Source organism: Rutidosis leptorrhynchoides, chromosome 9, assembly GCF_046630445.1.
Source record: "Rutidosis leptorrhynchoides isolate AG116_Rl617_1_P2 chromosome 9, CSIRO_AGI_Rlap_v1, whole genome shotgun sequence".
Classification (NCBI taxonomy): Eukaryota; Viridiplantae; Streptophyta; class Magnoliopsida; order Asterales; family Asteraceae; genus Rutidosis; species Rutidosis leptorrhynchoides.
This window is the reverse complement of record NC_092341.1, coordinates 268,810,987-268,831,144: the sequence shown is the minus strand read 5'-3', so window position 1 is coordinate 268,831,144 and position 20,158 is coordinate 268,810,987.

The following is a 20,158-nucleotide window of genomic DNA, read 5'->3' as shown; positions in this document are numbered from 1 at the left end:
TGACATTTTGTACCCCTGTTTTGGGGGGTGAAGTTGCATATTGTTAAAATTTTGGAGGGTAAGTTTGTTTTTTTCCATTTGTGTTTTTATGTGTCGTTTGGCTTAGTTTTTTGGGGCAAAACGGCCAAAATTTTGGGGTCAATTAGTATATGTTGAAATGAAATGAAATGAAATGAAATGTATGTTAATTAGTAGTAAGGCAGATAAAAAATGTAGTGAAAAGATTATTGTTATTTTGATTACTTTTAATTATATTATATTTCTATTTAAAATAGTATGTATACGATTGTGATTTTTTTAGACAATGGATGATAAGGTATATTTTATGGCTAGAGGTCAACATTTAGCCGCGGTTCACTTGGTTTGTCTAGTGGCAGCGCTAATTGCACATCGTAGGTTATGTTATAGGAATCGTTTACCTAGCCCAGACGAGATATTGCATAGAAAACAAGTGCGAGATGGACTATTGCATGACCTCTCATTAAGTGGTAAATGTCGCAAACTTATCCGCATGAGTGAAAACGCTTTTATGGTATTGTGTCAAAAGCTAGAGAGTGACGGTGGTCTGCGACCAACTCAACGCATGTCGGTTGAAGAACAAGTTGCTAGATTTTTGTTTATGATAGGAAACAAGAAAGGTGGGTTCGCGCGTTGCAGCTTTAAAAGTGTTAGCGATTTAACTTTAGAAAAAATATTAAAAAAATATTATATATTTTAAACCGTGTAATAGCGAGTGTATGTATTCATGTATTTGAGGAAAAAAATTAAAATGATGAATAGTGGGAAATTAAAAAAAAATTACTATTGATGAATAGGAGTCGGCCAATATAGTATATATAAAGTGAAAGTGGGGAAAAAAAGTGAAAGTGTAAAAAAAATGATGAATAGTGGTCGGCCACTATTGATGAATAGTGACCGACGTTTCGCGCGCTGCTGCTTGAAAAGTGTTAGCGATTTAATTAAAAAAAAATTAAAAATATTATATATTTTAAACCGTGTAATAGCGAGTGTATGTATTTATGTATACTATCCTATCAATTTTCTCCAAATGATAAAGACATAATAGGGCAAAAAAAAAGACAAACAAATATTTAAAATGATGAACAGTGCTCGACTAATAGGGATCCGAAGAATATATATATATATATATATATATATATATATATATATATATATATATATATATATTTTAAACCGCGTAATAGCGAGTGTATGTATTCATGTATACTATCCTATCAACTTTCTTCAAATGATAAAGACATAATAGGGCAAAAAAAAGACAAAAAAAATATTTAAAATGATGAATAGTGCTCGACTAATAGGGATCCGAAGGAGAAAAAAAAGGTGAAGGGATAAAAAAAAAGGTGAATAGTGGCTGATAATGCTAAAAACGAACATATATTTCATATCATTATTCCTCAAGAAAGACAAGCTTTTAGTTGCAATTATCCTATTTACAAGTGATATTCGTTTAAATAATAAAAGGTGAAGACAAAAGACAGATTCGACGAATTGAAGACGCAAACGACCAAAAAGCTCAAAAGTACAAAATACAATTGATGTCAAAGCTAAGGGATACGAAATAGTTTATATTTTACTAGGAAAAACTATTAAATACGATAAAATTTTACACAAGATATTTATTTATTTATAGAATGGATATACTTAAACCTTGCTACAACACTTATAGGAAGTGTACCTAATCGTACAGTAGTGTAGTTTTTAGTAAGTCCGGTTCGTTCCACAGGGAATCTTTTTTTAACAAAGCTCAACGCTATATTAATTTACTTTTATAAAAGTACAAACATATATATAAGTAATATTATTATTATAAAGGGGGGTTTTTACCGTTTAATGACCGGTTTGTCGATTTTAAGACTTTAGTCGCAGTTAAAACCTAATGTAAAATATAAAATAAATACAAGACTTAAATTAAAGCGTAAAGTAAATAACGATAATGAAATTGCGAATAATAAAAGTGCGATAAAATAAACTTGCGATAATTAAAAAGGACGATAATTAAAAGTGCAATTAAATAACAATAAATAAAAGTGCGATAATTAGAAGTGCAATTAAATATAAAATAAAGGAAATTAAATATGAAATAAAAGAATTATGCTTATTTAAACTTCCGTAATCATGATGTTTGACGTGTTGATTTTAGTTTTATGCCCATGGGTTAATTGTCCTTTGTCCTGGATTATTTAATATGTCCGTCTGGTTTTTGTCCATAACAGTCCATCAGTCGTAAATATAAAGTGCGAGTGTCCTCGTCAAATTATTCTTATACCCGAAGTTAAATATTCCAACTAATTGGGGATTCGAATTGTAACAAGGTTTTAATACTTTGTTTAATGAATACACCAGGTTATCGACTGCGTGTAAACCAAGGTTTTACTACTTTGTTAACAATTACACCAATTACCCTTGAATGTAATTCACCCCTGTTTCAACAAGTTTATTAACTATTAATCCATTTCCGTGTCCGGTTAAATGAACGATTATTCGTACATATAAATACCCCGCCCATCGTGTCCGATTGAGTGTATATGGTAATTTATAGGGACGCCCAATTGTAAATCTTTATATTAACATTAACAAACTATCATTTAGTTAAACAAATATAAAGCCCATTAATAGCCCATAGTCTAATTTCTACAAGTGTCGTTCTTTTGTCCAAACCCCAATTATGGTACAAAGCCCAATTACCCAATTTTAGTAATTAGCCCAACATCATGATTACTTCGTTTTAAATAAGCATAATAATAACTTAGCTACGAGACATTAATGTAAAAAGGTTGAACATAACTTACAATAATTAAAAATAGCGTAGCGTTACACGGACAGAATTTCGACTTACACCCTTACAATATTCGCTAACATACCCTTATTATTAGAATTATAATTAAAATTAAAATATAAATTATAAATATATATATATATATTTTACGTATGAGAAGAAGAAGAAAAAGATCGATGAAAATGATCAGAATTCGGTTTGCTTTATAGGGAGTTTCAAAACTGGGGGCTCCGCGACTCGCGGTGAAATCCTCTTCAAACTCCGCGAGTCGCGGAGAATGAATTTACAGCTCAGTCCCTTTGGAGTCTTTCTCTGCCGACGGTTTTTATTTATAAATATAATATATATATAATTAATATAATTAATTATATATTATATTATATTTATATACATAGTTAACTTGTAATTTTTAGTCCGTTGCGTCGAGCGTTAAGAGTTGACTGTGGTCCCGGTTCCGGATTTTCGAACGTCCTTGCGTACAATTTAATATCTTGTACTTTGCGTTTTGAATCTTGTACTCTTGTAATTTCGAGATGTTTCTTATCAATAATTGGAACCTTTTTGATTGTCTTTTGTACTTTTGAGCTTTTTGGTCGTTTGCGTCTTCAATTCGTCGAATCTGTCTTTTGTCTTCACCTTTTATTATTTAAACGAATATCACTTGTAAATAGAACAATTGCAACTAAAAGCTTGTCTTTCTTGAGAAATAATGCTATGAAATATATGTTCGTTTTTAGCATTATCAAATATTCCCACACTTGAGCGTTGCTTGTCCTCAAGCAATATCGTCTTGAAATACTAGAATCACTTCTTTATTCTTCACACTTTGTACATCAGTGATTTCTATACGGCGGTATAAACAATGGTAGTAACGATATGGTTTACAGTCCCACATGACTATAAAAATTTAGATCCATTAAGGAAATTGGATCTTTATGAAAATATTTGATCTTTTGAAAATTAAATCTAGTTTTTACCCTAGATAAGTTTTCCGGGATAACCCTTTACCGGTGTTTGCAAAATATTTTTGTGGGTTTGGTGGGTTTCAGATTTGAAAATTTTAGCTCAAAACTTGCGGTTTTGTGTCACCCACTTGCTAACCTTGTATTTGGAAAGCAACACGTCCAGTTTACTTGTCCCGTATATTACCTTTCGGTAAACTACCGTCCGGTTTAAAGGAAAGCGTTGAACAAGCAACTGTTAAGGCAATGTCCCCTGACATGCTTTTAATTATGGTCTATAACGTGTCGGACGCAATTACTATCCTTGGTAGGAGCAATAGTAAAGCTCACCCTTATAATTTTTCGGTATGGCACAAGGTCCTGTCTTTGACCACTATGCAACCACCGTTCTTACGGTTGACACCCGATTTAGTTCAGGTGACCTAATGAATTCCAGGTGAATTCCTAGGATTTTACGTTCAATGGTAATGAACGCATTGAAAATAGGGTTTTCAGAAAACAAATCGGTTTATAATTTTGATCAAAATATTTTCTCGTTCAAGCTCGAGTTTAGATATCATTGAATTCCATGAGTTTGAATTCTCAATCTTTAAGGTCAATCTCTAGGATTGAGTAATATCAGTCTTAAAAGCTTATTTTTAATCTTTAAGGAGATTATCCTTTCTGGGGATCTGATTCATTAGTCTTATCCAGCTAATTTGCATGGTGCCCCCCCATTGTACGAGATAAATCCTTCTCATGGTTAGGATAAATCTGACCACTTGGCGACCCTGTTTTATGCTGAGGTCCGTGGATTTCCAACCGATTTTAGTGATGACTTTTCTAGATTTTTCGTCAACCTACAGCTGGTCTGGACGACAACTTCTTGACCTAAATCAAGAAGCGCGTGTCTTTTTCGGAAGACTTTACTTCCTTTTAATGATGGAATTGATTCATCGTGTAGATCCATCTCTTCTTTTCTTTCATCGGGTAAAACAGTTTAGTTTAGTCCAAAGCAAAAGTATTTTCAGTTATTTGTTACAGATATATGTGACATATGTTTAAGATAACTTGGTAAATTTTCCCACACTTGGCTTTTATTTTCCTTTTTATCGTCCTCTATTCCATTTTAAATGAATTTTAACATTTTAGTTTGTTTCTCAATTTATGTCCTTTCCGAGGTAACAATAATTTCGGTGTTAAAACCTAGTTTTATCGTTCATAAATATGTATAAACATGATTTTGAATTCATTTAATTGAAAATTTTGAAAAATTTTACTAGAATTGGGTAGTCAGTATATAAGACTAGGGCTGTTCTTTTTTTATCAGAGAGCACTAGATTCTAATACAACTACTGCTTTACTAGTATTTTTAATGGTAACCAAGTGTTTAAGATAAAAATTTTAAAATCCGAAAGAATTTAACCCCTTCCCACACTTAAGATCTTGCAATGCCCTCATTTGCAAGAAATCAGTAACAATTTAAATTATTGAGGGTGATTTGTGTGAAAATGATTAAATTTTTACCAAAGTTTCCAAATATATTGGCGTTTGTTTGCTGAATGATAAATGGTGCACATCATTTGTTCATTCCGTCTTGTTGTTATTTCACATATATTTTGCATCTTGTCGTCAAAATTAGTTGCTTTTGCTGAACTTAATGCCAGTCTTTGAAAATGCGTTGTTTTACCCTGTTGTGTACATAAGATAAACTGCAAACATATATACATATTTTTGAAGTTTGGTATATTACCCCACATTCAAAAATTATTAAAATCTAAGAATAAAAGTTAGATAATTATAAAAATGATTACAATATTAACAAAAGTATTAAACGTATCAATAATTACAAATTACAAAAAAAAAAAAAAAAGTAAACTAAGGATGATATTGGTACCAATAGGGGTTCCAGGCATAACCATAGGTGCTATAAAATGCTTCGGCAGGGTCATACGTAGGATATGGTGGCTGCATCTCTATAGACCAAGGAGGGAAGATGGGTTTCGGTGTAGGAATATAGTTTCTACCTATATGTTGGCAATGAGCTATGATTTGGTTCTGATGAACTTGCCAATCTTCAAATGCTCTCTGTCTAGCATTTTCGTATTCCTTAGAAGCTATAAACCTTTGCATTTCTTGCATTTCATTCCCCCCTCCTACATTACCTTGCTGCTGGTTTCTCTCCACCTGTGGATGTCTACCATGGTATCGTACTGCGGCGTTATTTCGCCTCTTCAAAACTTTCGCACCATGGTATACATTTAAACCTATAGTATCGCGGGGTTCCGGTTCTTCTACTAATAATCCCCCCCGACTTATATCCACACCGAGATATTCACCAATCAAAGTAATAAAAATACCACCTCCTATTATGCTATGCGGTCGCATCCCTCGAACCATAGCTGATAAATAATAACCCACACAATACGGTATACTTACAGCGCTTTGTGGGTCTCGAATACACATATGGTAAAACAAATCCTGTTCATTTACTTTTTCCTTGTTCTTACCCCTTTGTGTAATCGAATTAGCTAAAAACCTATGTATCACTCTTAATTCGGCTCTATCTATATCCAAATAAGAGTAATTTCCCCCTTTGAAACGGTGATGGCTTGTCATTTGACTCCACACACCGTGTGTATCAAAATTTTCATCTATCTTTCTACCGTTTAGTATCAATCCTCTACAATCGGCAGACGCTAACTCCTCAGGCGTATATATACGTAAAGCCTGAGCCATGTCCAGTAAAGACATGTGGCGCATCGAACCGCCTAACAAAAATCTAATAAAAGAACGATCGGTTAAACTAGCTACCCGATCATTCAACTCTATACTACATAACAATTCTTCACACCATACTTTATATACAGGTCTACGTATGGTGAATAAACGTACCCAGTCATTAAAATAAGAATTACCATACCTCTGTACAAGTAATTCCCTAATTGGCCCGGCCAATTCTACAGCTTCTAAGGGTCCCCATTCTATGACCCTTGGTACCTCAACAACCTTAGAATGAAGAGTATGCAAACCCCTTTGATATTTTGGATAATCTATCCAAAGTCTGTCAAATCTCAGGTTCGGGTGCAATTCTTCCAAGTGTATATCAGAAAAGGTCATGACTGGATGAGGTATATCCTACTTGTAGTAGTTATCCACCTCCTGTTGTTCCAAATTCTCAGCAGGAGCATTGCGGGCTTGGGATGAAGATTCACCCCTTTCAGTCTGCAAAACACATCAAACACAAATTTTGTGCATCCAAATATGCATTAGTGTCAGCAAAATCATCAATCAAAATAATTACAATGACATTATCAATTTATATCAAACTTAAGCTCATTTTCATATTTTCATCAAATCTACACTTTTTCAAATAAACATATACGAAAATGTGCGCCAAGTTCATAATCATTCAACTCAAATAACATGTCAAAATAATCATTACTAGCAATTAAACAAGTTTCAAATGGCATTATCTTTCAAAAATCAAGTTCATGAATTTTAGACTTGAAAAAGTCCACTTTAATTCTCAAAATCATGTTTAGGCTCTAAGTTTGGATCATTTAACTACCTAGACATGTTACACTACTCAATTTAGCAACAATTCATGACAAAAATCGGCCATAACCTGTTTATATCAAAAAGCCCCAAATTGCTCAAGAACACAAACCCTAGATTATTCAAAATTTGAAGTTTAAGGCTTCTAATCATGTTAAACAGCATCAATCTAGGTTATACAAGCATAATACATAAACAATTTAAGCCTAATTGCACTAAAAAGCATCAAAATCAAATTGGAAAAAAAATTGCTCAAGAACATCAAATTTCGAATTAAATGGTGTTTAGGTGTAGAAATTTACCATTTTTCTTGAGTAATTCTTAGATAGCATCCTTCTCAACATGATTTTAGCAAAAGATTTGGTGATTAACGGTTAAAAATTGTGATTTTGGGGGTTTTTTTCGTGTTTTTGCGGAGTGTTTTTCGCAGTTATTTTGCTGTTGGGGGTGTGGACTGATCAGTTTGCAGCTCTTTATTTTTTTTTCTGATTTCCGACCCCTCCGCGAGTCGCGGAGATTTAAGCTCCAAACTCCGTGAGTCGCGGAGTTTGGTATTTTTTTTTTTTTTTTTATAATCATTAACTTATTAAAACAATTAAGTAATTAATTTTAAAATTTTGTTTCCCTTGTTATTTAGGACGAGGTCGTTTCGGATCGATGTCCTAGTCCGTCCCTCGACAAAATTTTAAAATTTGTCTTTTTGTAGCGATTGTTTTAAAAGCTAAGATTTTTGGTTTTTTTTTTTTTTTTTATGTTTTTGGCATACTTTAATTTAATAAGATTTAAAAATAATGATAATAAAAGTTCTCGTCCCTCCCTCGGGTAAAGCAATTTCGGTTCAAAGACCTAGTCTTCAACTTACGACGAATTTTAAAAATTATATTTTTAACTTAATGAGATAGAGTAAATTTTTGTTTTTAAATTCACACAACTTAAATATAAAATTCAAAATTTATATTAAAAATTCACACCAAACTTAAAATTTGAAATGCATAAAATTAAAAATTTATATTTTAAAAATTAAAAATTCACACCAAATTTAATTTAAAAATTTATAAATTCATATCAAACTTATATTAATTTTTCAAATATTTACAATTTTAAATATATTGTTTTTACAAAGTTTACAATATTAATTTAAGATTTAAATATTAATTTTAAAAACATGGTAAAAATAAATTTAAAAATCTTTTTGTCTTTTTATCCCACTTTAATCAATCAAATATTATCAAAAATATGCGCCCCTATTTTTGGTAAAGTAATTTCGGTTCCAAGACCTAATTTAACTCATGACGAATTTTTGAAATATTTTGGGTTGATTGTTTAAAGATATTTATACCTTAAGAATAAACGTTAAATTTCGCAGTGATGTAATAAATTTTTGAATGATATCAATAATTTCGGTCGCCAAACCTAATTTTATTTAATACCAATTTAATACTTTTTAGCGAACAAATTAGCGTTTATTATCAAAAGGTTAAAAATAAAAATAAAAATAAAAACTGTACAGACATACCCGTGGAATAGATTTCTTAGTTATATGATCTATCCCATTCATAAGATAGTCGGTTTAATTGATTTTCCATGGCTACATAGGCGTAACCTCGAGCATTCAGTGTCTTTTCTTCTAAACATATGAACGGTCCGTCTCTGCATAAAGTAACAAATTCGGTATTTGAATAGGTTTGATTATTTGAACATTTACCTCCATGTGACCATTTTCCGCATTTGTGACATCGTTCTAGGTGTCGTGCTCTTCTTTTCGCTGCGGATTTTGATTTTCCTTTACCAAATTGTAACTTATTATCTTCGCATCTGGATTCTTTTCTAACTCCGTGCATTCTTTCTCTAATTACTGATACTAGTTCACTCGGTAGTATGTCATTATTTCTTTTAGTGATCAAAGCGTGTAGCATTAGACCATGGTTTAGTTCACAGGCAGTCTTCATTTCGTAAAAACCTAAAAAAAAATAAAAATTCAGAATGGGGGGAGAAGACTAGTTCTTTAGGGTCTGCTAGGGAAAGACCATTCGGGTTCCATTTTCGAGAACTACATGAAAACAGACAATCTAACTCTAACAGAAATACATATTATCCTTTAAAGACTTGATTCTCCCCACACTTAGTTAGCTGTGGTGTCGAAATTGTGATTAACTTTGTTGTCGACTTCCATCGGACCATGTATGTAATGTTTAACTCTGTGACCATTAACTTTAAATTCAATCCCATTTGAATTTATCAATTCTATCGTTCCGTATGGGAAAACTCTTTTGACTATGAATGGTCCAGACCATCTTGATTTCAATTTTCCAGGAAATAGCTTGAATCGTGAATTGAAAAGAAGAACTCTGTCTCCTTCTTTAAATTCTTTTGAACTTCTGATTCTTTTATCATGCCATTTCTTCGTTCTTTCTTTATAGATTAACGAATTTTCGTATGCTTCATGTCTTAATTCTTCTAATTCGTTTAGTTGACTTAATCGTAGACGTCCAGCTTCATGTAAATCAAGATTACATGTTTTCAAAGCCCAAAATGCTTTGTGTTCAATTTCTACTGGAAGATGACATGCTTTTCCATAAACAAGTCTAAAAGGTGTGGTTCCAATTGGAGTTTTGTAGGCTGTTCTAAAAGCCCAGAGTGCATCCTCCAATTTAATGGACCATTCCTTCGGATTTGATCCTACGGTTTTCTCTAGAATACGTTTTAAAGCTCGGTTGGTATTTTCAACTTGTCCACTTGTTTGTGGATGATATGCGGTGGAGATTTTATGAGTTACTCAATATCTTTTAAGAACTTTCTCAAGTTGATTATTACAGAAATGAGTACCCCGATCACTTATTAAAGCTTTCGGTGTTCCAAACCTTGCAAAAAGACGTTTTAAAAAGTTGACTACAACTCGTGCATCGTTAGTTGGGAGAGCTTGTGCTTCCGCCTATTTAGATACATAATCAATGGCTACGAGTATATATAGATTATTATGAGATTTTGGAAATGGACCCATAAAGTCAATACCCCAAATGTCAAATACTTCACATACTTGGATGACATTTTGTGGCATTTCATCACGTTGACTTATTTTTCCGGCCCTTTGACATGCATCACAGGATTTGCAAAGAAGGTGTGCGTCTTTGTAAATTGTAGGCCAATAGAATCCAACATCATAAACTTTTCTTGCTGTTAGTTGAGGCCCATAATGCCCTCCTGTTGGTCCTGTGTGACAATGGTTTAAAATTTTACTAGCTTCATCTCCAAATACACATCGGCGTATTATTCCATCGGGACAACTTTTAAACAGGTGTGGATCTTCCCAGAAATAGTGTTTTATATCACTGAAGAATTTCTTTCGTCTTTGGTACGATAATCCTTTTTCAAGGAATCCACAAACTAAGTAGTTTGCATAGTCTGCAAACCATGGGATTTCATTATAATCTATCTTCAATAGATATTCATCAGGAAAGTTGTCTTGTATGGCCGATTCATTTAGAACTTCTAATTCGGGATTTTCAAGACGAGAAAGATGATCAGCGGCGAGATTTTCTGCTCCTCTTTTATCTCGGATTTCAATATCAAACTCTTGTAAGAGTAAGATCCAACGGATTAATCTTGGTTTGGCATCTTGTTTCGAAAATAGGTATCTAAGAGCAGAATGGTCTTTATAGACTATCGTTTTGGATAGAACGAGATATGAACGAAATTTGTCAAAAGCAAAGACAATAGCAAGGAGTTCTTTTTCAGTAGTTGTGTAATTCGTCTGTGCTCCTTGTAATGTCTTACTAGCGTAATAAATAGGTTGAAATCGTTTTTCAATCCTTTGTCCTAAAACGGCTCCCATTGCAAAATCACTTGCATCGCACATTAGTTCAAATGGTAGATTCCAATTTGGTGTTATCATGATCGGCGCATTAGTGAGTTTCTCTTTAAGAATATTAAAAGATTTGATACACTCATCTGAAAAGATGAATGGAGCATCCTTTTCTAGGAGTTTATTCATAGGGGTGGCAATTTTAGAAAAATCTTTTATGAAACGTCGGTAAAAACCGGCATGCCCTAGAAAACTCCTAACTCCTCTAACATTTGTGGGATGTGGAAGTTTAGCAATTACATCTACTTTATCTCTATCCACTTCAATTCCTTCTTTTGAAATTTTATGTCCAAGAACGATGCCTTCTTTAACCATGAAATGGCATTTCTCCCAATTAAGTACTAGATTTGATTTTTCGCATCTAATTAGCATTCGTTCCAGATTAACTAGACATGATTTAAATGTATCACCGAAGACTGAAAAGTCATCCATGAATACTTCCATGCATTCTTCTATCATGTCGTGAAAAATCGCCATCATACACCTTTGAAAGGTTGCAGGGGCGTTGCAAAGTCCAAATGGCATGCGTTTGTAAGCAAAAGTACCATAAGGGCACGTAAATGTGGTTTTCTCTTGATCTTCGGGTGCTATTGGAATTTGAAAATATCCGGAAAATCCATCTAGAAAACAATAGTAACTATTTCCGGCTAATCTTTCCAACATTTGATCTATGAAAGGTAAGGGAAAGTGATCTTTTCTGGTGGCGTCATTTAATTTTCTATAATCAATACATACACGCCATCCTGTTACAGTCCTAGTAGGAATAAGCTCATTTTTCTCATTTGTGATGACAGTCATGCCACCCTTCTTAGGCACGCATTGAACTGGGCTTACCCATGGACTATCAGAGATTGGATAAATTAAACCTGCATCTAGCAGTTTAATAATCTCTTTCTTAACTACATCTTGCATATTAGGATTTAGTCTTCGTTGGCGTTGCACATACGTTTTATGACCTTCTTCCATAAGGATTTTATGTGTGCAATACGAAGGACTTATTCCTTTAATATCATGAATCTTCCATGCAATGGCTGGTTTATGAGCTTTCAACACAGAAATGAGTTGTGATTTCTCATTTTCAGTAAGAGAAGACGATATTATTACAGGTAATTCAGATTCACCATGTAAATAAGCGTATTCCAAATGGTTTGGAAGTGGCTTTAACTCTAATTTCGGAGGTTCTTCTATCGATGATTTATATCGATATCTGTCTTCTTCTTTTAGCATTTGAATTTCTTCTGTTGTTGGTTCATATCCATTAGCTATAAGTGTAGCTAACATTTCAGCTTCATCAATTGGTTCATTACCTTCTCCTAAAGAACATTCTCCTGTTCCTTGTAATTCTGGAAATTCTTTTAATAATTCTGCATGTGCATCTATAGTTTGAATATAATAACATGTATCATCTGCAGATTGTGGTTGTTGCATTGCTCTATCAACTGAAAAGGTAACACTCTCATCCTCTATACTTAGGGTCAGTTTCTTACCGAACACGTCTATCATTGCTTTAGCCGTGTTTAAGAATGGTCTTCCTAATATGAGAGGAACTTGAGAATCTTCTTCCATGTCCAAAACAACAAAATCTACTGGAAATACTAAAGTACCAACTTTAACTAGCATGTTCTCCATTATCCCTCTAGGATATTTTATTGATCTATCGGCTAGTTGTATGCTTATTCTGGTTGGTTTCAATTCTCCAAGGTCTAGTTTAGCGTATAGTGAATACGGCATTAGATTTATACTAGCACCTAAGTCTGCCAATGCTTCTATTGAACTAAGACTACCCAGAAAACATGGAATTGTGAAACTTCCTGGATCAGATAGTTTTTCTGGTATCTTATTCAACAGCACTGCTGAACAATTAGCATTCATAGTAACAGCCGAGAGTTCTTCCATTTTCTTTCTATTTGAGATTAGATCTTTCAAGAATTTAGCATATCTAGGCATTCCTGAAATCACATCAATGAAAGGAAGATTTACATTTATCTGTTTAAACATATCCAAGAATTTGGATTGCTCGGCTTCAAGTTTTTCTTTCTTCATTTTACTCGGGTAAGGAAGTGGTGGTTGGTATGGTTTAACATAAGGTTTATCCTTAACTGTGTTATCTTCATTAACCTTTTCAACTACCGGTTCTTTTTCCTTATCTTGATCAGGTTGTGGTTCTTGTGGAGTAGGAATAGCTTTATCAGAAGTTACAGGTATTTCAGGTAGTTTAAGTGTTGTACCACTTCTTGTGGTAATGGCTTTAGCTGTTTCATTCCGGGGGTTAGCATTTGTATCACTAGGTAGACTTCCCGGTTTTCTTTCACTTATTAACCTTGCTAGGTTACTTACTTCTTGTTCCATATTTTGAATAGAAGCTTGTTGATTTCTAAATGCTTGAGCATTTTGTTCATTGGTTTGTTTCTGAGAGGTGAAAAACTGCGTTTGAGTTCAACTAGCTTCGTCATCATATCTTCTAAATTCGGCTTTTTATCATCGGTTTGTTGTGGTGGTTTGTTTTGAAAATTTGGTCTTTGCTGATTGTAATTATTATTGGATACTTGTTGATTGCTAGGACCTTGTTGGTTGTTGTATGGAATATTTCGGTTATAATTCTGGTTTTGATTGTAAATCGGTCTTGGCGGTTGATAATTATTCTGATAATTATTTCCAGGCCTTTGGTTTATGTATGAAATATTCTCTCTTTGTTCCATTGTTAATTCAATACTGAGACAATCTTTTGTCAAATGTGGTCCTCCACACTGCTCACAACTAATTCGTATTGAGTGAATATCTTTAGTCATCTTTTCCATTCGTCTCTCCACAGCATCTATCTTTGCGGAAATGGAATCTAAGTCATGGCTAGAATCGGCTCTAGCTGCTTTAGATGATCTAATGATATCTTTTTCTTGGTGCCACTCATGTGAGTGGGAAGCAGTGTTATCAATAATTTTGTAAGCATCAGTTTCGGTTTTCTTCATAATAGAACCACCAGCTGCTATATCTATGTCTTTTCTTGTAGTGATGTCGCATCCTTGGTAGAATATTTGTACTATTTGACAGGTGTCTAAACCATGTTGCGGACATCCTCTTAACAACTTTCCATATCTTGTCCATGCCTCATTTAGAGTTTCATTTGGTTTCTGTGTGAACGTAACAATTTCTGCTTGAAGTCTTACGGCTTTAGATGCAGGAAAGAATTGTTTAAGAAATTTGTCAACTAAAACATCCCATGTATCAATCGCCCCTTCAGGTAACGATTCCAACCAATCTTTGGCTTCTCCCTTTAAAGTCCAAGGAAATAACATGAGATATATCTGTTCATCCTCAACTTCTCGGATTTTAAATAGTGTGCAGATTCTATTAAAGGTACGTAAATGTTCATTTGGATCTTCCTTCGGCGCACCACTAAATTGGCATTGATTAGTCACCATATGTAGAATTTGTCCTTTGATTTCATAATCTGGCGCATTAATGTCAGGATGAGTAATTGCGTGACCTTGGCTAGTGCGTTTAGCTCTCATTCGGTCTTCCATACTTAAAGGTTCCAGATTCTCCATAATTGAATTTGTTGAATCGGTATCACTAGATGATTCTGATTTAATGGTTCGTTCCTCAACAATCTCTGTTTGAATAATTGGTGGCTCCGGAGGAAAGTTTAATGGTTCAGGATCTACGAACCGTTCCTGAATATTTTCCAGATTCTCAATTGTGAGGTTGGGTTCAAAAAATGGATTATCGGAAATTTGAAATGAAGTACTTGGTCTACTGGATGACGATTCTAAAGAAAAATCAACGGCGGTTATATTTGCTAAATGTCTTGATCTAGTTACAGGTGGTGAACGTACAAAAGGTGGTGAACGTCTTGCTCGGTGCATTCACTGAATATCCTATTAGTTTTTAAAAAGGAAAGAAAAATTATATAAGTTATCCAATCAATAGACTTTTCTGATTTTGCCCACGTTTCGAATAGCCAAAAGATGCAGCAGAGGGGCAGGATTCGTTTGGTCTCAATATAATTGAGGACTGTTTGGCTCCAATAACCCGGTCCACGTACAAATCCAACTATTACTACGAACCAGAAAATTTTGATGTCTATCAATTTAACCACTTAAAATAAATTTTCGTAATTTTAAGAAATTTAGAGAAGAAGTAGAAAAAATTCTAAGTCCTAAAAACTAGAATGGCGAGAAATAAGAGAGAAAAAGAGTTCGTCGCAAAAGGTCGAAAAAGAAAAATGGTTGAAAAATAAAAGGTGACGAAAAAAAAATAAAAGAAACTTATAAAACTTAAAAATACTTGACTAACCTAATCTTATTACTACAACTAACTTAAAATTATAATCGCAAATTGAAATTACTAATTGGAATGATAATTGATACATAGTAAAAGGTGTCTAAAAATATTAAAGCTTACAGGAAAAACTAAATCCCAAATGGAAATAACTTAAAAAGAAACTAAAACTTAAAAAGGCGTCGCAAAATTCTAAAGCACCTAAATCTTAGTCTAAAGAAAAAGCACTTAAGGAATTCTACGGCAAAGCCTAAAAATCTAGGAGTAAAAATAACTATAGCAAAAACTAAGTTTAAAATTAAATATGAGCTAAAAATACAAATATTACGCTAAAACGATTAAAAAGGGACAAAATATAAAAATATACAAAAAGTTGTAAAAAGTACAATTTTTATAAAAATATTATTTTTATATTATTTATTTAATAAAACTACTAATTTTACAATTTAATAAAACTAATTAATACTAAATACATAAATTAAATAAAAAGTAAAAGTTAAAATAAAATTAATTATAATAATAATAATAATTAGGGTTAATAATAATAATAATTATTAAATAACCCGTAATTAATGCTGAATTAGGGTTTTGTCGCGTGTCAGAGTCACTCCGCGAGTCGCGGTAATTAATGCAGAAAACCCCGCGAGTCGCGGGGTTCAGAAATTCAGATGACAGCTTATTAAATTCGACGCGTTTTTTCTTTATTTATTTATTTTTTTTTTGTTTTTTATTTTTTTTTGTTTATATATAAAAAAAAAATATGTGTATAATAAAAACTTATATTTAAAACTTAAATAAAAATAGAATTACTTTATAATTTTAATAAATAAAATGCTTAAAACTAGATTTATATATATATCTTTTTTTATGTTTTTTAAATAAAAACAAAATACTTAAATAAAACTTATGTTTTTATAAGATAAAAATAAAGAAACTTTATAAAACTTAAATATTTAACAAAATCTTAAAAATACTTATATTTTTGTTTTTCTTTTTATATTTTTGAATAATAATTAAAACGTATTTTTACAAAAACGAATTTTTAATAGAAGTAAACTAAATTTTTTTTTTTTTTATTAGCGTTGCGCTTCCGGCGTTTAGAAAGTTCCCCGGCAGCGGCGCCAAAAATACTTGATGTCAAAGCTAAGGGATACGAAATAGTTTATATTTTACTAGGAAAAACTATTAAATACGATAAAATTTTACACAAGATATTTATTTATTTATAGAATGGATATACTTAAACCTTGCTACAACACTTATAGGCAGTGTACCTAATCGTACAGTAGTGTAGTTTTTAGTAAGTCCGGTTCGTTCCACAGGGAATCTTTTTTTAACAAAGCTCAACGCTATATTAATTTACTTTTATAAAAGTACAAACATATATATAAGTAATATTATTATTATAAAGGGGGGTTTTTACGGTTTAATGACCGGTTTGTCGATTTTAAGACTTTAGTCGCAGTTAAAACCTAATGTAAAATATAAAATAAATACAAGACTTAAATTAAAGCGTAAAGTAAATAACGATAATGAAATTGCGAATAATAAAAGTGCGATAAAATAAACTTGCGATAATTAAAAAGGACGATAATTAAAAGTGCAATTAAATAACAATAAATAAAAGTGCGATAATTAGAAGTGCAATTAAATATAAAATAAAGGAAATTAAATATGAAATAAAAGAATTATGCTTATTTAAACTTCCGTAATCATGATGTTTGACGTGTTGATTTTAGTTTTATGCCCATGGGTTAATTGTCCTTTGTCCTGGATTATTTAATATGTCCGTCTGGTTTTTGTCCATAACAGTCCATCAGTCGTAAATATAAAGTGCGAGTGTCCTCGTCAAATTATTCTTATACCCGAAGTTAAATATTCCAACTAATTGGGGATTCGAATTGTAACAAGGTTTTAATACTTTGTTTAATGAATACACCAGGTTATCGACTGCGTGTAAACCAAGGTTTTACTACTTTGTTAACAATTACACCAATTACCCTTGAATGTAATTCACCCCTGTTTCAACAAGTTTATTAACTATTAATCCATTTCCGTGTCCGGTTAAATGAACGATTATTCGTACGTATAAATACCCCGCCCATCGTGTCCGATTGAGTGTATATGGTAATTTATAGGGACGCCCAATTGTAAATCTTTATATTAACATTAACAAACTATCATTTAGTTAAACAAATATAAAGCCCATTAATAGCCCATAGTCTAATTTCCACAAGTGTCGTTCTTTTGTCCAAACCCTAATTATGGTACAAAGCCCAATTACCCAATTTTAGTAATTAGCCCAACATCATGATTACTTCGTTTTAAATAAGCATAATAATAACTTAGCTATGAGACATTAATGTAAAAAGGTTGAACATAACTTACAATGATTAAAAATAGCGTAGCGTTACACGGACAGAATTTCGACTTACACCCTTACAATATTCGCTAACATACCCTTATTATTAGAATTATAATTAAAATTAAAATATAAATTATAAATACATATATATATATATATATATATATATATATATATATATATATATATATATATATATATATATATATATATATATATATATATATATATATATATATATATATTTTTTACGTATGAGAAGAAGAAGAAAAAGATCGATGAAAATGATCAGAATTCGGTTTGCTTTATAGGGAGTTTCAAAACTGGGGGCTCCGCGACTCGCGGTGAAATCCTCTTCAAACTCCGCGAGTCGCGGAGAATGAATTTACAGCTCAGTCCCTTTGGAGTCTTTCTCTGCCGACGGTTTTTATTTATAAATATAATATATATATAATTAATATAATTAATTATATATTATATTATATTTATATACATAGTTAACTTGTAATTTTTAGTCCGTTGCGTCGAGCGTTAAGAGTTGACTCTGGTCCCGGTTCCGGATTTTCGAACGTCCTTGCGTACAATTTAATATCTTGTACTTTGCGTTTTGAATCTTGTACTCTTGTAATTTCGAGACGTTTCTTATCAATAATTGGAACCTTTTTGATTGTCTTTTGTACTTTTGAGCTTTTTGGTCGTTTGCGTCTTCAATTCGTCGAATCTGTCTTTTGTCTTCACCTTTTATTATTTAAACGAATATCACTTGTAAATAGAACAATTGCAACTAAAAGATTGTCTTTCTTGAGAAATAATGCTATGAAATATATGTTCGTTTTTAGCATTATCAACAATCAATGAGGTTCCAATTATTGATAAGAAACGTCTCAAAATTACAAGAGTACAAGATTCAAAATGCAAAGTACAAGATATTAAATTGTACGCAAGGACGTTCAAAAATTCGGAACCGGGACCAGAGTCAACTCTCAACACTCGACGCAACGGACTAAAAATTACAAGTCAACTATGCACATAAATATAATATAATATATAATTAATTCTTAAAATTAATATATATATTATATTATATTATAAAACCGTCGGCAGAAGAAAACAACCAAATGTGAGCCTCCCCAGCTGGCCATGCGATCGCATGGCCTGGAAGGCATAAATCCATGCGATCGCATGAGCCCCAGTTCCAGCCCACATGCCTATAAAAATCGAGCTTTGGTGCTCCACAAAAACACATCTTTTTCTTCTTCACTCAACGTAGTATATGTATATATAATTTATATTTTAATTTTAATTTTAATTTTAATTTTAAATCCTAATAATAAGGGTGTGTTAGCGAATGTTGTAAGGGTGTAAGTCGAAATTCTGTCCGTGTAACGCTACGCTATTTTTAATCATTGTAAGTTATGTTCAACCTTTTTACATTAATGTCTCGTAGCTAAGTTATTATTATGCTTATTTAATCCGAAGTAATCATGATGTTGGGCTAATTACTAAAATTGGGTAATTGGGCTTTGTACCATAATTGGGGTTTGGACAAAAGAACGACACTTGTGGAAATTAGACTATGGGCTATTAATGGGCTTTATATTTGTTTAACTAAATGATAGTTTGTTAATGTTAATATAAAGATTTACAATTGGGCGTCCCTATAAATAACCATTTACACTCGATCGGACACGATGGGCGGGGTATTTATATGTACGAATAATCGTTCATTTAACCGGACACGGGAATGGATTAATAGCCACTAGAATTATTAAAACAGGGGTGAAATTATGTACAAGGACACTTGGCGTAATTGATAACAAAGTATTAAAACCTTGGGTTACATTCAGTCGACATCCTGGTGTAATTATTAAACAAAGTATTAAAATCTTGTTACAGTTTAAGTCCCCAATTAGTTGGAATATTTAACTTCGGGTATAAGGATAAATTGACGAGGACACTCGCACTTTATATTTATGACTGATGGACTGTTATGGACAAAAACCAGACGGACATATTAAATAATCCAGGACAAAGGACAATTAACCCATGGGCATAAAACTAAAATCAACACGTCAAACATCATGATTACGGAAGTTTAAATAAGCATAATTCTTTTATTTCATATTTAATTTCCTTTATTTTATATTTAATTGCACTTCTAATTATCGCATTTTTATTTATTGTTATTGTATTTAATTGCACTTTTAATTATCGTACTTTTTAATTATCGCAAGTTTATTTTATCGCATTTTTATTATTCGCAATTTCATTATCGTTATTTACTTTACGCTTTAAATTAAGTCTTTTATTTATTTAATATTTTACATTTGGTTTTAACTGCGACTAAAGTTTTA